Source organism: Rattus norvegicus, chromosome 1 (genome assembly GCF_021556685.1).
Source record: "Rattus norvegicus strain SHRSP/BbbUtx chromosome 1, alternate assembly SHRSP_T2T, whole genome shotgun sequence".
NCBI classification, from domain to species: domain Eukaryota; kingdom Metazoa; phylum Chordata; class Mammalia; order Rodentia; family Muridae; genus Rattus; species Rattus norvegicus.
In genome coordinates, this window is record NC_141534.1 from 216,802,891 (window position 1) to 216,823,878 (window position 20,988).

The 20,988-nt window shown below is 48.8% G+C and overlaps 1 long non-coding RNA gene and 1 pseudogene across 4 annotated transcripts in view; both read right to left on the reverse strand.

Moving 5' to 3' along the window:
- Positions 1-20,988, reverse strand: part of LOC147997037 (uncharacterized) — a 96,692-nt gene that overhangs the window by 48,460 nt on the left and 27,244 nt on the right. Inside the window, exons 4-5 of one of the 3 annotated variants that reach the window (XR_015652848.1) lie at positions 7,826-7,889; positions 1,806-2,553 (exon numbers count right to left, since the gene is read on the reverse strand). This is a non-coding gene — a long non-coding RNA (uncharacterized LOC147997037). Of the gene's footprint in view, positions 1-1,745; positions 2,554-7,825; positions 7,890-20,988 lie in introns of those variants that run through there. The other 2 variants (XR_015652849.1, XR_015652847.1) reach the window with 2 other exon arrangements.
- Prelid1-ps5 (PRELI domain containing 1, pseudogene 5) lies at positions 181-1,155 on the reverse strand (annotated as a pseudogene). Its single transcript, XR_015652846.1, has one exon. The product of XR_015652846.1 is annotated as a PRELI domain containing 1, pseudogene 5 (transcript).

A 20,988-nucleotide genomic window follows, 5' to 3' on the forward strand; every position in this document is an offset into this window, starting at 1 on the left:
TATAGATGTACTTTTAAAATAATTTTAAAGAACACCCCATATGCTGTATAAATAACAGTGTGTGTGTGAGTGTGTGTGTGTATGTGTGTGTATGTGTGTGTGTGTGTGTGTGTGTGTGTGTGTGTATAGCAGGATTTTAGTAGAACCACTGTATCTGGCATGAAGGCATGAATTCCAGAACAATCGAAGTAGCCTTTATTTGGGGAGGGGGCAGTCAAATCATGTGTTAATTGAGTGCCTGTTATGTGCTAAATATTGTTCAGGGGACGTGGGACCCAGCAGAGGACACGGGGAGCCCTGCCCTCGTGGAGCATACAGTCTATTGCACTGCTGTGACCTTGGGCAAGTCACTGCACCCCTCGATCGGCCCAGCAGACAGAGCTGGGCGTGGTGTAGATGCTGACCAGGACAACACCCTGACCCACCACCCCAGACAGCAGAGAGGGCTGCAGGTTCATCTTTAATAATCAAGTACATGGGGGAGGAGAGAGAGGAAGGAGGCTATACGAGCTGCTGCTGCTGCTGCTTGGTGGCGGCCTTGTTGGCCAGGTCCTTGGCCTTCTCTGTAGCTGCCAGTGCGGTCTCCTTTGCTTTCTCTTTGGCCTCCTTAGCTGTCTCAACAAGTGTTTTTGAAGGGGCCTCACCTTGTAACTTGGCCAGGATGTATTCAAAGCCCTTCATTGTCTTGGTCAAATTGCTTTTGAACCGGGCAAGACCAAATTCCTGGACAGCTCTGGAGACGCCAAATAAGCTAGAAAAGACCCAGGCTTCCCAACGGATTTCGGTCCAGCCGCTATTGTCAGAGTTCACACAGTAAACACAACGTTCCTCCACCGCCATCAGCCGGGCGTGGTTGATGTTCCAAGTGAAGGTGGTCATGGTCTGATTCTGTGGGTCCACAATCGAGTCCTCCAGGATGTACACCAAGTGAGCAACGTTGGCGGGAAACAGTCGCTCTGCCCAACGTGGCATCCTCTTGGTCTTGGTCAGGAGTCTCCGGGACAGAAGCTTCTGGTCAGGGGTCACCTCCCAGTGCACTATGTCTTCGGTTAAGACATGTTTGCTATAGGGATTCAGGTACCGTTGCCAGAAGGCTGTGAACACTTGGTCCCAGGAACTTCAGAGCACGCTCTGGCCCAGGAAATACCTCACCATCTTCCCAACCCGGGCAGGCTCAGCACCAGTGCAGCATCAGGGTGAAGAGCCTGGGGGTGGGGGTGGGGGGCACGTGGCCAGGCGCACGCCGGCCAGGCGAAGTAGCCTTTGATAGTGACTGTTCTCTGAGATTTTGGCGGGTTCTCAGAGTCTTTTGCATAACTTAGTCTCAGACGTGCTTGGCAAAACAGGAAGTCTCTTAGGGGTGAGAATTGCGTGGTTCTTTCAAGACAACCCCTAGATCAGACGAAAAGTTTTGTTATGCAGAAATTGACTTGCAAAAGGTTTTTGTGCAGCAATAAAGAGGCTCTGCAAAAAGGGGTTGGGGTTTGTAAAGTAAGGGCCCTTCTGTGCCTGCCTTTGTTCCCAAATAATGACCTGGGGACCTCCCTATTAATAAGCTCCTTATACTACAGCAGGCAGATACTCAGCTGCTATAACCCAGCTACTTCCCAGTCACTGGCCTATTACCTGCCTTCTAGGTCTCACCCTGGCCTCCATCTTCAATCCATGACCTGGGTCTCACCAGAGACCCTCTCTTGGGCTCTCTGGGTGCGGAAGTCCCACCTTTTTCTCTCCTGCCCAGTGCTAGGCTGAAGATCTCTTTATTGATTAATGAGAAGATGGTGAGGAACAATGTTTTACAAAATACTGAGTCAAGAAGTGCTTTATAATAATGACCATGACAAAATCCACACTCTAACGAGAGTTTTGGGTACAGAAATCAGCAAAAACATCCCCGACAGATGTTCAGTTCTTGAGAGGCTGATTCTCCTACTGCTTGAGAACCTAAATTCACCCTTCAGTGTCTCTATTTGACCAATCATTCCAGGTAACCCAGAAAACCAATATATATGTATAGGCATACATTTTTTGCAGCCTATTTAATAAATGTTTAACCTCTCCTCTGGCCCACCACCTACCAAAGGTAGCAGAAGAGAAAAACTACTAGGATATGGGGAGTGGACCTGCTCAGCAACAGTTCTTTGGGGCAGAGTTCAGTCTTCTTCGTCAGGAGTTCAGTCCGTAACAAACACCAAGTGTGAATCAGTAGCTACAATCAGTCCTCTCGTCAGGCAGACACCACACATGAACCAGCAGCTGCAGTTCACTCCTGAAGAAACCACCAGGTTTGCCAACCAGCCTGAGGTGAGGTCGCTGAAGCAAGGGGCAGGCTTTGCAGGAACCTCAGGAGCAGTCTTTGTCGAGTTTCTCTCAATGGTGGCGTTACCACAAGTGGAGCTCAACAACGCTATGCAATACATGCGCGTCGTTGGTGAAGAATAGCAAGGCAGAGCAAGTTAAACCAAGGCTCAGTGCTCTTCTCCACTGTCTGAGGTCATAGTTATACTCTCATGCGTCCTTTCACGTGTCTGATATATCCAAACATCCTTTCACCTGCGAGCCCAGAAAAACAAAACTGACTTTCCAAACAAATCAGACATTTCCATTCATACACACACACGCGCGCGCGCGCACACACACACACACACACACGTCAGTTGTGACAGCCTGGGTGGGAAGCTTTGGGTCACTGTGAAAATTCAAACACACACACTCTTAACTCAGTAGCCCAGGTTTGCTGTGCTCGCCCACCTGTGGAACTACCCACAAGGAAGTGTTTCTTACCATACTGTTTGTAAAATTTAAAAACCGTAAACAGCAAAATATCCAGTGAAAGGGGACTGGGTTGAGCCTTCAGGCAGAGTGTAGCTGTGTGGAGGCCATCTTCATTCTCAGCTTGGCTAGATAAAGAACCGAAGAGGCCAGAGCATTCCAGGCATTGGTCTGCACCCCCATCTTCCTGCATGTCCTCAAGCCCTACGTTCTTCTCAGTTACAGTAAAACCGCCTGGCCCACGTGAACCCCATCAAGATCGAGCTAAGATGGCTGCCTTAACATAGCCTTGAGCCTGGTCCGCCATCCTGCTCTCCGCCACACCCTGGGCTGGAGAACTAACTCTCAACCTACGAATTCCCTCTTTGTTATCCTCTGAACATCTGCTCGCGGGTTTATGCTTCAAAGGGAGACTGCTAGTGACCTTGAAGGGTTGTGTTAGCGCTGAGCCTGACCAAACCCTAACCAGTTATTTGTTTGAAACCCCATTATTTGCACACCCCGTGACCCCAACAGAACCACCTAGGAGCGATTTGACAATCCAAGACTCTGAATGTGGATTGAGGAAGTGAGCTGAGCACCGTCCTCTGCCCCATTCCCTCCCTTCCCATCCCCCTCCCTCCTGAGCACAGACCCAGCATTACCAGCTACTGCATCCTGCACACCATGGTGGAGTGAAGCCAAAATACACCATCCTCCCTCAAGCCACTTTGTGTTTTACCACAGCAACAAATAACACATGTTGCAGAAGACAGGAAGCATTTTAGGTACAGACATAGAATCTTCTGGAAGGGACATGATTAGGGACTAGTTAAACTACAAGTGAGAGGTGAGATTTCTGTGTTGATGTATGAGTTAGCTCCCTTGGTTTTGTGGTGACGAGTTCTTGTAATACAAGTACTGCAGAGCCAAGGACAGACAGAAGGATTCCTCGGCTCTCTGCCTAGCCTACTTTGCAAACTTCAGACTTGGTATGAGACTCATACAGCTCCTGAGGAAGGATGCTTGAGGTTGACCTCTGGCCTCTATATGCGTGTGCATACACATGTACACGTACATAATGTATTACAGAGGTCTGGGGTAGCAGTTGTTATGTCAGCTGGGACTGAGCAGAGGCAGCCTGGAGTAAAACTGTGTGGCAGTCCTTCCCAGGCCTGCAGTTTCCCACCATGGAAAAACACAGGGTAACGGAGGCCTGCTCAGAGACGCTGAGCATGGAATGGAGGTGGGGCTTGGGTGGGGGGAAAACCTCTGTGATTTACAGTGCAGACAAGATCGCAGGGAAAAGGTTGCTTCCACCCAAAATTGAAAATTTACACTTGTTCTAAAAAGCACGCGTTGGCAAGGACGTTCACTTTACAACATTATAAGAGCAATTTCCCAGGGACTTCACCATTCTGATGTTTGAATTACAGAAAGCAAAGCGAGCGAAGCTGCCATCTGACGACGGGAATAAATGTCAACAGAGTGGCGTGTGCAGCCGGGATGCGATTTTTATGGGCAAAATAGTTTCCTTAAAGCGTTATCAAAGGCCTGAGATGAGTAGTTACTTTGAATATCCTAATTTCAAAGAAATTTGCCTCCTTTTCTCCGAAACACTTTGTGCTGTCGGAACACACAGGCACAAAAACACTTCATGCTATTAGGCAAATATTTTTTTTTTCCATTTGATGTCTATAAGTCTGCGGAGCCCAATAGCAACAGACGCATGGGGTAGTCTAGTCTGGGAGGAGCAAGAAGCCAAAACTCCAGGTCAGGGAGAGCAACCCAGAAACACTTGGTGGAGCCTCACTTCTCATGGATGAGAGGAGACCATATAGGCATATATGTGCATATAGGCAGCTGGGATGTTTTGATTTGAATGTGAATTGCACCCGACCACATACAGGCTCACATTTTGGGCACTTGATGGTATTTGGGGACTGTGAAACCTTTAGACAAAGAGGGAACTTGTGGGAGATCTTTGAAGGTAAAAACCCAGTTCCTGGTTCCAGATCATTCTCTCTACTTCCTGATCCATATGTTGCTATCAGCCACTGCCTCCCTCCATCTTGTCCTCCCAGACACATAGACTAAGTGCCCTAAAACCTTGATTCCAAACACTCTTTCTCCCTTAAGATGCTACTGTAAGGCCTGGGATGAGTAATTACTCTGAATATCCTAATTTCAAAGAAATTTGCCTCTGGGGTAGAGGTTGTTATGTCAGCTGGGACTGAGAAGAGGCAGCCTGGAGTAAAACTATGTGGCAGCCCTTCCCAGGCCCTGGCCTGCAGTTCCCACCATGGAAACACACAGGGTAACGGGGGTGGGGGGGGCCTGCTCAGAGACGCTGAGCATGGAGTGGGGGTGGGGCTTGGGTGGGGGGAAACCTCTGTGATTTACAGTACAGACAAGACACAAAGTAAGGAATGCCCAAGAAACCCCACTGGTCCAAGGCCTTTGAGAAAGCAGATGGCTGAGATCGGTAGCTCAGCTCCCTTCTGCAGCCCAGTGTACAAAAGTGAGAGACAGAAACCTGAGCAGCAGCCAGAGGTGCACGCAGGACTTCCAACTCCTCGGAATGCCAAGGCTGCCCGTGCCTTCCAGAGAGCACAAGGACATCAGGCCTCAGTGCAGGCTCCATGGCCAGCCTGAGGGACCCGGCCACAGCAGTACATGTTGTCACCAGCTGCCAAGAGGTGACACATTTCCACTATTCCCTCCTCCTGCACACGTGCCACATCCCTAATAAAAGGCTGAGATTTTAACGATGGTTCTTAAATGCTTTAACTCCCTTTCTAGCCCACCACCCACCAGAGAGAATGGAAAAGAAAGGATACAGGGGAAGTGGACATGTTTAGAAAGGGTTCTTTGGAGCAAATCCTATCTGTGTTGTCAGAAAATCAGTGGTTCAGCTCAGAGTCAGCAGCGGCAGCTTGATCCACTCACAAACACTTCACCGACACACCAGCCGTCCTGCTCGGGAGAGTCTGTCAGCAAACACGAATCAGCAGCAGTGGCACTACCCAGCAGAGACAGCCAGGCCCCAGCCTCTGCACAAGTCAGCAGGAGGGACCAGGAGCAACCAAGGCCAACAGGAACTCAGGAAAATTTCCCAGCTGTGCCTCTCTCATCAAAGGGAAGCTCAAGAAGGACCGGAAACGCACAGGCAGCGCACAGCTAGCTCTGTCTTCATCATTGTCTGTCGAGTCCGTTTTTTTACTCTCTCTAAACATCATGTGTCCTCCAAGGCCTTGCCTCAGCACATGTGTCTGTCTCAGCTGACATCACTCTGCCAATCAGCGTGAGTCCACAGAAGCGACAAGAAACTGAAGTACGGCACCAGAGGGTTTTCTGGTGACTTTCTCTCTATGGAGTCCCAACGAATGCAGCTCAACTATGCAAGGTAAGGCGGACCAATACATGTGTGTCGTTAGTGAAGAGTCCTTCATCACGTGTCCTTTAACAGAACATCTTTTCACTTCAGTATCTATGTCAGAAAAACCCTCCTTCACGTGTCTGCCCCAGCAAAACACCATCCAGTACAACTGACTTTCCAAAGAACCCGGACGTAGTTCCCACTTCCGCTCCCCTCTTCCTTTTTTTCTTTCTCCACCCAGAGACAGCCTTTGTATCCCCAGCCCATCCGCTTTCCCTGAGTAAACCCCCACATGACACCTGCTGCAGGTGTCACTTCATGGGTCTCACTGCTAAGATCCAACGCTGGGAATGAATGTCAGCTGGAACTGCTGTCTTTGCCTGAGAAGAACCTCACGCCAGCCACTCAACTCCCATGGACTAAGGAAGTACAGTTTGGCTATGTATGGCAAAACAGAAATACACAGAATCTCATCTCGCAGTTCCTTGGCTTTATCTCTGTCTATCTTCTATAAATGAATGGACACAAACCTACACACACTCACACACTCATACACACACACACATTCACACACACACACACACACACACACACACACACACACACACACACACACACACACACACACACTTGGGTAACCTTTTTAAATGTATTTTCAACTGTTAATCCTGTACCAGCAGAGAGCTATGTCCTGGCAGGATTCTGGTTTTGACTGTGGCCCACACCAGGTTTTCTACTTTGTAAATATCCGTCCTTCCTCACCTGCCTAAAGGTGACCTAGAATTGCATCAGAGGTGATCTTGCTACTGATTGGTTGTAATAAAGATCTGACAGCCAATATCTAAGGCAGGAAGTACCAGGGTGGGACTTCTGGGCAGAGAGAGAGCGAAGCGGGGAGAAGAAAGTTGAAATCGGGGTGGGGAGTGGGGAATGGAGAGTGGACACAGAGGGAACGCACACCAAATGGTGGCTCACAAGTGTAATTCCAGTTCCAGGGGATCCAACATCCTTTTCTGGCTTCCACTGGTACTAAAGGCATTCGATGCACAGTCCTACATGAAAGTGAAAAGTGCATACACGTAAAATAAAATAACAATAGAAAAAAATAAAGAAAAATGTTTCATTCAAAAACAGAATCCAGGGGACTGGGAGACAGCTCAGTGGGTAAAGTGCTTGTCTCATGAGCACAAGGACCTGAGTTCAATCCTGAGTCCTGCAGAAAATGCCAGGCATAGAGGCACTTGCCTGCTACCACACAATAGGGGGCAGGAGCCACTTTCTTCAGTGGAGTGGCCACTAAGTGACCTGTGCCCATCAGTGCCCATGGCAGCAGCCTCTGTTGAGTCAGTGAGTCACTGAACGGAAGGCACAAAACATGGGATCTTGGTGGGAAGAAGTGCTCAGCAGGACAGGCAGGGCTGAGGGGACGGAGAGCAGAAGCAAAGTGACCAGCATGCATTGCAGACTAGACATGTAAAGTTGTGAAACAACAAAGGAATGATTGTTGAAGAGAAATGAAAGGGAAGGGGCAGAGGGAGGGAGGGAGGGAAGGAGGGAAGGAGGGAGAGAAAAGGCATTTTCTAGGTTCTAAAGAGAAGGGACACCTGGGCTACTTCACTGGGACAGCTCCGGTGGAGTTCCTGTGTGGTGGCGATGGCTGCACAGCCCCCTAGACGTGCTAATGCTGAGATTTACCTGTTCACATAAGTGGGTTCGCCTGTCCATTCGATCTTCCGCCATCTCAGTCGCAAGAACAAACCTGAATGTCAAAAGGCACAAACGTGGGTAATGGCTGTGTGAAGTTGACTCTTTTACATGTTCTTGAAGTATTTCTAGAATTACTAAAATTTCCAAATATATTAGATAAAACACTGATAGAAAATAACAATACACACACAAAAAATGACCCAGAGGCTTGCAGGAGTTACTCCTCAGGTCGAGGTGACCCAGAAGAGCCAGACAGAGGTTTTTATACTTGTTCTTTACTCTGAGGAGTTCAGGCCCATATAACAAATGCTGTTCCTTCCTATTCTGGCAATGTCAATCAGACAGGCAGACAGACAGACAGACAGACAGACAGACAGACATGCACATACACTTGGTGGAGGTTGCACTACTCTGAGGATCACAGTGGGAGGGGACTGACCTCAGCTGCGCCCTGTGTACAGAGCAGGGGTGGGGAGGTGGGGTGAGGGGGCAGTGAATGTGTGAAGGACAGAGGGACAGAGGCCAGCAATCGGCACTGGGTCATGTGACTTCTGTGCTAATGCTGGGGGGAACGTGTGGGGGGCACCAGAGACAGAGAAGGAGGGAGGGAGCAAGTGTGGGAGCACTGGAGCAGCTGGATCTCCTGAAGGAAGGCTGAGGCCAGGCTAGACCAAAGGTGTGGAATGTATGCTCTGATGGGAAGATGGGTTCAGATGTCACATAGCTCTCCATTCTCTGCCAGACCCCAAAGCAGTGAGGTTGGGGCCTGGCAACAAACCCCACACAATCACACACTTTGATCTAAATGTCTGGTCACTGTCTCCAGGAGAAGCACGAGGCAGATTAGACACAAGCTTCATTGGGAATCTCATATAATCCCTTGGTGTGTGTCTGGAGTCTGCAGTTGAGGGGGTGGGGCTGGAGGGTTAAATCTTGGAGTCCTGAGGTATGGCGCATATCTAAAGCCATGGGGCCATTCAGAGGCAGCTGTCAGATAAACACTGGTGGTACATTCCTTTAATTTCAGCACTCAAGAGGAAGACGCAGGTGGATCTCTGTGAGTTCGAGGGCAGCCTCATCCCCACGGCCAATTCCAGGACAGCCAGGGCAACACAGAGAGACACTGTCTCAGAAAACAAAAACAAAACAAAACCATGTGACCGATGAACCACCCTGCCTCCGTCGTAGGCTTGACAGCTATCTTACAGTAAAGGCAAATCTGTCTCGTTCCTGTCTATGATTAAATCTGTTTCTCAAGGATTGGGGCATACTCCACCTGCAATCGTGACTACAAGTAGCAGTACAGTACAAAAGCGCTGTACTGTCTGTCCAGGGGAACGGCAAATATGCTTTTGTTTCAGAAGGGTTTTATGACTCCCTTGTTACCACCATCTCGCTATGAACTCTGAAACCCAGTTTAGGTGATGAATCAGTCGGGGCTCACACTGTGTATCTGTGACCCCTCGCCTCGCACCCATTGCACGTTAAGTAGTGCAGAGTTTTGACTCACAGTGAGACATCGTACCCTACGGCCCTGTAGCAGGTCTCCTAGGGCTCTAGAAAGTTGATCCAGGCGATGGTGTCTGTACGCCCACATCACAGGGACTATGGCTGTCCAGGGACCCTGCAAAGTGCTCCTCTCTGGGTTTGCACCCAGGGAAATGTGTCATTGAGCAAACATGTGGCAGAGATAAGACCAGGAAACCAAATAACCAGTCTCTTAACTGCGGTTGCCTGCAAAACCCGAAACAAGTTGTATATGTCCTCATTCCAAGAGGGAAGGACCAGGGCAGTTCCAACAGATCAAACCAAGACCAAAACCCAACAATGTAAATGCACCTGTGTCAGGCAGCCTGGGATCATTCACAGTCTGGGCTCCAAGGGTCTTGGGTGACCATCCTCACTCCAGCTCTGCATCCATGGCATAGCACACATTGCTTGCCTTGATAGGCTAAGGTTGACCCCACACGGCACCGCCACTGTCCATAGTAGTCATTCTGCAGACCTAGCATCTCAGATATCCACAGGTCTCCACTGCACCTCTCCTGGCCTCTCTTAGAAACACAGACTTTTACACACGGGGCCAAGCCTCAGCTTCTCTCCATGCTCCCCCCAATTCTGTAGCATTCATGCCACCCAAACCAGCACAAGTAGGAATTCTTACATGTTACCAAGTTCTGCAGTCAGCTTGGGATACAGCCTTGGTTCCTTCTGGACCATAGCTTCTGTGTGCTGACCCTGAGGAAATACCTCTCCAGAAGATCTCACTTTGGTGATGCTGGCTTCTTAGTCACCATTGCTAATCTACAGACCCAGCCAACCATCACTGACTGTTCCAGCCAAGCAAAGGGTTCACTTCCACAGATTCTACAGATTCAAAATACACACACGATCTTGATAGTCCTGTCAAACTTCTCTTTGGAACTTTATAAGCCAGGCCTCCATCAACTACATCGCTCTCGACATTTTTCCAACCTTCCTCAGAAGGTTAACAGTTCGTTAAGCTCTGAGCATTCAATAGCTTTTTAGACCAGAGCTCCAAATCCTCCCACAAGCCTAGAAAACATGGCCACATCCATCACAGCAACATTCCAATGCTGGTGTCAAGATTTCTGTCCTAGTTTGCGTTTCTGTTGCTGTGATAAAACACTGGCCAAAAGCAACGTATGGAGGAAAGGGTTTATTTGGTGTGCAGTGTAGATGATCATTGAAGGAAGTCACAGTAAGAATTCACGGCAGAAACCATGGGAGAGCGGTACTTGCTGTCTTGCTCAGCTAGCTTTTTATACAGCCAAGGCCCACCTGCCTTGGCTGGGATGGTGCTCACACACTGTGCTGGGCTCTCCCACATCAATTAGCAATTAAGAAAATGCCTCAAAGACATGTCCCCAGGCCAATCTGATCTAGGCAATTCCTCAACTGAGGTTGCTCTTCAAGCTGACAACTGAAGCTTCACATGACAAATCCTTCATCTCAGTCCCAATGTGTCCCATGGTTACTCTAAAACTCAGAGTAAAGAATGGTTGAGCTGTGCCACCAAGGCTGCTATACTTCTAATCTGCTATGTCTCGAGAGTCAGACTCAAGTATCAATTATTTGAGCAATGTTATCTTGGGCGTCCTACAGTGCAAGGAGCCAGAACCAGTTAGTGAGCAACTGTATAGCCATGCATGGCGTGATGATTTGAATAGGTATGACTCCACCCCCATAGATCATGTGTTTGAATGCTTGGCTCATAAGGAGTAGCCCTCATAAGAGGGTGTGGACTTGTTGGAGTAGGTGTGGCTCTGTTGGGGCAAAGTGTGTCACCGTGGAGGCAGACTTTAAGGTTTCCCATGCTCAAGCTCTGCTTAGTATGAAAGACAATCTCCTTTTGCTGCCTGTGGATCAAATGTAGAATTCTCAGCTCCTCCAGAACCATGTCTGTCTGCATGCTGCCATACTTCCCACCATGATGATGATGAACTCAGTCTCTGAAACTATAAGCCAGTCCCGATCAAATGTTTTCCTTTATAAGAGTTGCCTTGGTCTTGGTTCACAGCAATGGAAACCCTAAGACAGAAGTTGGTACCAGGAGTAGGGTATTACTGTGATAGGCTTGACCATGCTTTTGTTTGGAAGAATGTGGATTCGGGGACTTTGTATTAGGAAAGCAGTGAAATGCTTTAAGTGGGTCTTAATTAGCCATACTAGTAAAAGCATGGAAATGGTGATGTTGAGGGTGACTTGAACTGTGGGGGCCTGGCTCAAGAGGTTTCAGAGTAGAAGATTTTAGTATGTTGCCTAGAGATCATCCTTGTGATGTTTTGGTGAAGAATGTGGCTGGTTTTTGCCTTTGCCTAAAGAGTCTGCCTAAGGTTAAGATGAAGAGATATAGACTAATTGCATTGGCAAAGAACATCTCAAAACAGCCTGGCATAGACTCTGCCACATGGTTCAAGGATTAAAGGGGCACCGGGAAGGCAAGATCCCATGCAGCTAATCTTCTATCTTGTGAAAGAAAATTAGGTCCAGGTACTGCACTATGGTGTGGTGGTACACACTTTTAATCCCAGCATTCAGGAGACAAAGGTATGCAGATTTCTGAGTTCTAGGCCAGCCTGATCTACAGAGCAAGTTCCAGAACTGCCAAGCTTAGGCAGTGAAGGAAACTAGGCATTGAAAATAGAAAGCTGGTTAAGATGTAATTGAACAAGGGGGCCATGTTCCTGCCTCAGCAGCCAGCAGAACTTGGAAGCTCCAGCCATGTGATTCTGGCTTTAGAGTCAAGGATAGAAGAAAGGGATTATGGAATCTCCCTCTGCAACGTAGGAAAGTAGATGAGGCTAGGCGGGTGGCAGGGGTGTCCCTGCAAGGAGACCTAGAAAGAAAAGGGATGTAGAATCTTTCTCCGTGACTAAGGAAGTGGCTGTGACCAGGCATGTGGTAGAGGTGTCCCTGCATGGCGGCCCAGAGAAGCCATTGCATGAGGCTGTGAAGTTGAAGTTGCTTGAAGATCCCAAGATGTTGAAGGTGCTTGATAGAGATTCCTATCAAGGAAATCTGCTAACAGAGTGGAACCAGCCCAAGAGGAAGAAATGTAAGTGGGTTACAGTCAATACAGCTGAGAGGAGTTAGAGATCTGAAGAGCGTTTTGACATCAGACATGGAGATGCAGAGCTCACAGCTTTCTCGGGTGGGTTTTGGTCTTGATTTGGTCCAGTATTCCCTCACTATGCTCCATTCCCTGTGATTCGGAATGCTAATGTATATCCTATACCATTGTTTGTTGGAAGTATGTGATTTTTTTTATTTTGATTTAGTAGGGGATTACAGTTATTGCATGAAACTCAGAAAAGACTTTGAAGTTTGGACTTTTAAGCATTGTTAAAACTGTGAGAGACTATGGGGACTTTTGAAGTTGGACTAATCCATCTTGCATTATAAGTATATGGGGGTGAAGGAATGCAATGCGGTGGTCTGAACAGTAATGGCTCCCATAGACTCATGTGTTTGAGTGCTCAGCTCATAGGGAGTGGCGCTATTAGGAGGTGTGACCTTGTCGGAGGAAGTGCGTCACTGTGAAGGCAGACATGGCGGTCTCCCGTGCTCAGGCTCCTCCCAGTGGGAAGACAGACCTGCTGCTGTCTGTGGATCAAGATGTAGAACTCTCGACTCCTACAGAACCGTGTATGCCTGCACACTGCCATGCTTCCCGCCATGATGATCCTAGACTACACCTCTGAAACTGTAAGCCAGCCCCAATCAAGCATCTTCCTTTATGAGAGTGCCTTGGTCTTGGTGTCTCTTCATAGTCATCGAAACCCTAGCTACAGCACATGGCCTCCTAGGCCCTCTCCCCTAGTCCTTTCCCTTTTCCACTAGAACATCATCATCCACCATGGGCATCCATTCTTACAGCGGGTCTTCCAGGCTTCTCAGATGGCCCCTCTGTTCAACAGGGACGACCTCAACTATCGCCGCAGTGCCCCCTGCCTGGTGTCTGCTATGAATGATTTGACTTGTATGTCTCTGAGTCTCTGGGCCTCTAAGTCTCTCTAAAGTTGGGTAGGAGCCCGGGGAAGCACAATGCAGAATAGTCCAGCTACTAGGTCCATTTAACTTGGGGTCTGTGACTCCAGAAAGCACCTGTCTCTTGCAAGGGACACTGCCTGGAGTCACATATCAGCTTAACAGGGACAACGATGCCCAGGGAATTACCAGGCAAGTAAGCCAAGGCCTTTCTGAGGCATCTGCTCACATATTCATTCCATCTGAGCGGGTGAACTGGGACCCGGGTCTACTCTCCATGCTTTGGAGCTTAAACCTCAGACCCAGATGACTGCAGCCTGTCAAGTGCAGGCAGATGGCTTTGACACATCCCACTGGCTTCCCTTCGTCCTCAGAAGACCAAGACCATGTTCCATAATGACACAAGACAATACCTTATCTTTAAGATATTGTCTCTTTATATAGACAAATAGAAATAGGTAGGTACACAGATGATAGACAGATGATAAACATGTATGACCAACAGACGAGAGCTGAAGAGAAACTGTCAGAGTGTAAATAAAAACGGGGAACAAAGAGGCAGTTGTAGGTAGATGCCAGAACGGTCATGGACAGATAGATAAACACGGAAATAAAATAGATAAGATAACTGAGTGGATAGAAGATAGATATACAGTTGATTGATTTATAGACCATTGATTGATCATAGACGAGTGGAAGGAAACTTACAGATGAATTGATAAATAAATGGACGACTAATGGACAGATAGTAGACAGACCTGCACACTACAGTGGTTACTTGCAGGTGTCCCTGTGACTGGACCAGGGCACAGGCAAATAGCTGACACAGCTTTGTTTCTTTCAACGTCTGTAACAGCGTTTCCAGGTGGGCTCAGCCCTTGGCTCAGGGGGACAGTAGAGAAATTCTCCTTCATCCAACATGGGCAGCCCCATCCAGTTGACCAAGGGCCAGACAGAACAAAGAAACACCGGAGTTCCAGATTCTCTGGGGCTGGCGCCAGCCACCCCCTTGCTCCTGACTGAGAGCCACCAGTTTTCCTGGTTCTATGTTGCAAATGGCAGATTGCAGAGCTTCTTGGCCTCTACAGTCATGTAACCCCCTCATCACACACACACACACACACACACACACACACACACACACACACACACCTCTGCATCTCTCCACAGACTCCCTTGGTCTGACTCCTCAGGGGAAGCCTGGCTAGTACAGGAGGATCCATGCGCCCCTGAAACTGCAGGCAGCACCAACAGCACATGCACTCCCGATCTCCAGCCTCCGCCTCTCAGGTGCTGGGAGCACAGGAGATGGCAGGTGTGTGTGTGTGGAGTGTGTGCAGCCTGGTGTAAGTGGTGCTGTGCAGGTGTAAGTGGTGCTGTGCAGGTGTAAGTGGTGCTGTGGAGGTGTATGTGGTGCTGTGCAGGTGTAAGTGGTGCTGTGCAGGTGTAAGTGGTGCTGTGCAGGTGTAAGTGGTGCTGTGCAGGTGTATGTGGTGCTGTGCAGGTGTAAGTGGTGCTGTGGAGGTGTATGTGGGGCTGTGCAGGTGTATGTGGGGCTGTGCAGGTGTAAGTGGTGCTGTGCAGGTGTAAGTGGTGCTGTGCAGGTGTATGTGGGGCTGTGCAGGTGTAAGTGGTGCTGTGCAGGTGTAAGTGGTGCTGTGCAGGTATATATGGGGCTGTGCAGGTGTATGTGGGGCTGTGCAGGTGTATGTGGTGCTGTGCAGGTGTATGTGGTGCTGTGCAGGTGTATGTGGTGCTGTGCAGGTGTATGTGGTGCTGTGCAGGTGTAAGTGGTGCTGTGCAGGTGTAAGTGGTGCTGTGCAGGTGTAAGTGGTGCTGTGGAGGTGTATGTGGTGCTGTGCAGGTGTAAGTGGTGCTGTGCAGGTGTAAGTGGTGCTGTGCAGGTGTAAGTGGTGCTGTGCAGGTGTATGTGGTGCTGTGCAGGTGTAAGTGGTGCTGTGGAGGTGTATGTGGGGCTGTGCAGGTGTATGTGGGGCTGTGCAGGTGTAAGTGGTGCTGTGCAGGTGTAAGTGGTGCTGTGCAGGTGTATGTGGGGCTGTGCAGGTGTAAGTGGTGCTGTGCAGGTGTAAGTGGTGCTGTGCAGGTATATATGGGGCTGTGCAGGTGTATGTGGTGCTGTGCAGGTGTATGTGGTGCTGTGCAGGTGTATGTGGTGCTGTGCAGGTGTATGTGGTGCTGTGCAGGTGTATGTGGTGCTGTGCAGGTGTAAGTGGTGCTGTGCAGGTGTATGTGGTGCTGTGCAGGTGTATGTGGTGCTGTGCAGGTGTAAGTGGTGCTGTGCAGGTGTAAGTGGTGCTGTGCAGGTGTAAGTGGTGCTGTGGAGGTGTATGTGGTGCTGTGCAGGTGTAAGTGGTGCTGTGCAGGTGTAAGTGGTGCTGTGCAGGTGTAAGTGGTGCTGTGCAGGTGTATGTGGTGCTGTGCAGGTGTAAGTGGTGCTGTGGAGGTGTATGTGGGGCTGTGCAGGTGTATGTGGGGCTGTGCAGGTGTAAGTGGTGCTGTGCAGGTGTATGTGGGGCTGTGCAGGTGTAAGTGGTGCTGTGCAGGTGTAAGTGGTGCTGTGCAGGTGTATGTGGTGCTGTGCAGGTGTATGTGGTGCTGTGCAGGTGTATGTGGTGCTGTGCAGGTGTATGTGGTGCTGTGCAGGTGTATGTGGTGCTGTGCAGGTGTATGTGGTGCTGTGCAGGTGTATGTGGTGCTGTGCAGGTGTATGTGGTGCTGTGCAGGTGTAAGTGGTGCTGTGCAGGTGTATGTGGGGCTGAACCCAGGGTTTCATTCACATCCTCCCAGCACCCAGCCACTTCAGCTCCAGCTCCAGACCCTGCTTCTCCTCGTGATCTCAATTTTTTCTTTCTGAGCCTGGAACCTTAGGTTCTGACTTCTGGAAGCTTGTGTTTTGCCAGCCTCTGGCAAAGACACTTGCATCCCAGAGCTCTCACCCTATGCTCTTGAGAGTAGAATCCTCATCCTGTGCTCCTCAGAACTCATGCTGAGTGAAGGGAGGGTGGGAGCCTCCCAGGTGTCCCCAGCCCCAGACTTCCTTAACCAGCTTCCATCACTAGAACCCCTGTGGCATATCCTCCCAGCAGACACCTGTTCTTTACTGCCATCGTCCGCAGATGCATTTCTATTTTTGTCCTTGTTCCCTGTCTGCCCCCGTCCATCCTCCTATCCCCAGCCTCTAGTCTCACAGGACCACCTTGTGCCATCTGACCTCTACGGGACACTTAGGCCCAGACACTCACTGTGAACAGGGAAAAAGCATGTCTTATGGGCAGCTGCCAAGATCTACAGCTTGCTTGCCCTGAGGTTCTAGGGTTTTCTTTTAAGCTCTAATACAATTATTCTGAAGCTTAAAAAGAAAACTTTACAGAGTATGTCTTGTCCCCCAGGGAAAGGTGAGGAGGCAGCTTCTCCTGCCTTTCATCAGGACCTTCTTGGCTTCCTCTGCACTCTCTTCTTCAGTGAGCTGAGGAGACTCAGAGAGCTGCGGGAGCCTTCACCAGTGTCTCCTTTGAGGAAAACCCCAGTGAAGACATTTGGTCCAAGGCAGTGACCTCCTTCGAATGGAGCCCTGACTTTGTCAAAACAAACAAACAAAAAACAAAACAACAACCCACAGAGGTAGCAAGGCTCTGCCTTCACCATTGCAGATCAGCCCAGAGCCTATGCCAGAAACAGGTTTGCATACTTCATGTGTGCATATGTGGCCACACCTGGACAGCTTGCCGTTTGTGTCTGCAGAGCCGGTGGGGACATGTGACATATCTCCCACATTAGGCAGGGTGTCCCACACAACCCAGGAGTCTCTAATGCTGTATGAAGGCTGGACCACTCCTTCTGGAGGAGGGAGGAGGAGGTTTATAAGACACAAGAGGTAAAAGAAACTCCACTGGGTTCAGAAGGCTTGGGAACTTACAAGAGACCATGGTGGTGCCTCCTCGGGAAGCTCCGGGGAGTCCTGCACGGGCTCCAGGACGCAGCTTCTTCAGGAGTTGTTATGTAGGCTGGGGTGGGTTTCTTGGTGGCACAGCTGCTTTCGAGTCATCTGTGTTTGTGTAATCCTCACTTATGTCACACTGGTGAAGCCAGTAAATTCATGTGTTCAGGCTGATGTGGCTGTGATCACTTCAGCCTGTGGCCACCTCTCTGAGACGGACAGACACTTGTTCATATCTCCCAGGGGGAAGCCACACAGCAGCTAGGTGTGTCTGTCTGTCCACCTATAGTTACTTACCTGTCTATCTACCCATCTGTGTGTGCGTGTGTGTGCAATTTTAGAATTTTGAAGCATTGTCTCACTCTATAGCCCAAGCTGGCCTAGAACTCAAAGCAATTCTCCTGTCTCAGGCTGCCAAGTACTGGGATTACAGATATAAGCCACCAAGTCAGCTCAACAGCAGAATTTAAAATCCTCACAGGGCTGGCAAGATGGCTCCACCAAGCCTGAGGCCTGAGCTCCATTCTCCAGGACCCACATGGGGAAAGGAAAGAACTTACTCCCCAGAGTTGTCCTCTGACCTCTACATGCACATTGTTCCCAACCACACAATGTACATAATAAATAAATATAATTAAATTCATTAGAAATTATGATTATTTTAAATGTTAACACCTAGTCACACACAATGGTGCCAGCTACTCAGAAGGAAGAGATAGGAGAATTACAAGTATAAGTCCAGCCTGGTCTACATAACGAGCTCTAGGCTAGCCAGATCACAATGGTAAGAACTTCTCCCAAAAGGAAAGAAAGTTCAAGACTAATAATTCCAAAATAAATCTTAGTAAACAATCCAGTTTATAATCACAAAACACCTAAAAACAGCATCAGTTTATAGTAAATAATTCCTTTATGGGATGAAAGGTCATAGTTTGTTCTGATTTTAACTGAGCCCAATTGAAAGGCCACTCTTTAGTGGAGGTGAGTTTATTTAAATTGTCTTTATTGGTGTAGGGTACAGCTCAACTGTAACCTTAGCATGCATGAGGTCCCGTGCTGTGTCCCCAGCACTCACCCAAAACGTGCTCATTGTTACGTAGTTACAGTGAGATTTCAAAATGTATCTCAGAGCTCACACCTCTAATTCCAGCACAGGGGAGGCTACGACAGGAAGATTGCCAGGAGTTCAAGGCCAACCTGGGCTACTTGGAGAGTTTTAGGATACTCAATGAAACCTGATCTCATAAAAACAAAATAAACAAATTAGGCAGGGTGGACAGTTTAGTCAGTTAAGTGCTTGCCACACTAGCATGAGGCCCAGAGTTAGAACCCAAGCTTTGTGGTGCAGGCTTGCTGTTCCGTGTCCCCAGGCAGATCCTGGGGGTGGCCAGCCAGCCAGCAGAGTCTAGTCATCAGCATACACTTGGGGAAAAAAATCCAGAGATATAAATGAATGAATAAATTAGCATTTGATGGTACTGAAGAGATGGCTCAGTGGTTACAACACCTGCTGCTCTTGAAAAGGACCCAGGTTCAGTTCCTAGTCCTCAGAGGCAACCGCTCACAACTGTCTGCTATCTGTGATGCTTCGAGTTTCAGAGTGATCTGACGCCCTCTTCTGGCACATGTGGGCACTACAGGCACAGGAATGCACATGCAGGCCAAACAACCATACACAGAAGGTAAAAATAAGTAAATCTTTAAAAAGAAAAGAAAGCTATCATCTGAGTCTGGCATGGCAAAGCTCAACTTTAATTCCAGGACTTGGGATGCAGAGGCAGGTGGACCAAGGCCACCTTGGTCTACATGAGCCACTATCTCAAATCAAAACAAAATCGTCAACCATCAGTTATTATAAACTAAGCCTAGATTTCAGCAGATACTGCACCCAGGAAGGCTACTCACGTGGTCTCCTAGTCTTCCACTTCTAACACTCAACAGCCACAGAAAGGAAGAAGTCCTGAGCACAGGAAGCCTGACAGAGGCACGTGAGACGCACTAGCGAAGTCCCAGTCAAAGCACTGTGCCACATTGCCAGGATCGCCAAGTCCCCACGGTGTCCCCATCGGAGGACATCCAGCAGAGCTGCTGTGGTGCTGCTGCCCCACACATCTCCTTGAGCCGATCTAAGGAAACACAGAGACTGAACAAAACCACTCACTACGCCGAGAGACTCAAGGGCATGAAAGTCGAGGAAAGACTGACAAACCGTCAGAGACAGGGGCAGACTACAAAGACAGGACAACTGCTGGGCAGTGGTGCACACCCACAACTCCGGAGGCAAAGGCAGGTGGATCTCTGAGTTCAAGGCCAGCCTGGTCCACAGAGAGAATTCCGGGACAGCCAAGGACATACAGAGAAACTCTTGTCTCCAAAACAAAACAAAACAACCTAATTAAGTAATGCTACTGAGAAATACCGAGGCCTGACTGGGAATTCTGTGATAACACAGCTGCAGTGTGCGAGAGACAGGCATGGCGTTTCTGACTCTGAACTTGCCTTGCATTCATACAAGACACCCTTGTTGATGAGAAATATACTCTAAATTATCTGAGATAATGAGCCATCCAACTAGAAATGTGTTCCTAAAGGCCGTTCACAGCAGTGCACCTGAAAGGCTGAGGCAGGAGGATTGCAAGTTTGAGAAAAACTAAACAAGGGGACAAGTTAGTAAAACATGTTGGCAAGTCTAAAGATTGACTATGAAACAGTAACTGTCTAATCTGTAATTGTCTCTTGGTTTGGTTTGGTTTGGTTGGGTTTGGTTTGGTTTGGTTTGGTTTGGTTTGGTTTGGTTTGGTTTGGTTTTGAGACAGGGACTTCAGCCCAGGCTGGCCTTTAACTTGGTGTGTAGCAGAGGGTAGACCTGAACTCCTGATCCTCCCAGCTCTCGCTCCTGCAGGCCAGGATGACAGGAGTGTGTCCCCATGCCCAGGTGATGTTACTCTTGACTGTCGACTTGATAGGATTTGAATCACCATAGAAACCAACGCAGGCTGTCAGTGAGCTTTCTGATTAGGTCTAAGGGGAGGGAGACCCACTCCAGATGAGGAAGCAGCGCTCCCCAGACTGCAGGGCTGAATATTAAGGAAAGAGAGCTGAGCACTTCTGTGTTCACTTCTGCTTCCTGACAGTGAATTCCACATGACCAGCTGCCCCTTGCTCCTGCCTCCACACCTTCCCATTGAATGGACCTCGTTTTCTGAGACCTGAGTCAAAGCAAACCCTTCCTTCCTTAAGCTTCTTCTGTCAGATATTTTATCACAATAGTGAGACATGTAACTATTACACTTGGATAGTAGTAATGTCGGGGCTCATGCGCACACGTGTGTGTGTGTGTGTGTGTGTGTGTGTGATGTGTTTATGTATGTGATGTATCTGTGTGCATGGTGTGTGGTATGTGTGTGCAGTGTGCTTGTGCATATGTGTATGTGTGGTGTGTGTATTGTGTGCTGTATGTGGTGTGTGTGTGATGTGCATGTGTATGATGTGTAGTGTGATGTGTGTGGTGTATGTGGTGGGTGTGGTGTGTATGTGTGTGTGGTGTGTGTATGATGTGTATGAGGTTTGTGTGGTATGTGTGTTGTGTGTGGTTATGTAGTGTGTGTGGCATGTGTAGTGTGTGTGGTTTTGGTATATGGTATGTGTATTGTGTGTGTGTGTGGTATGTGTGTGATGTATA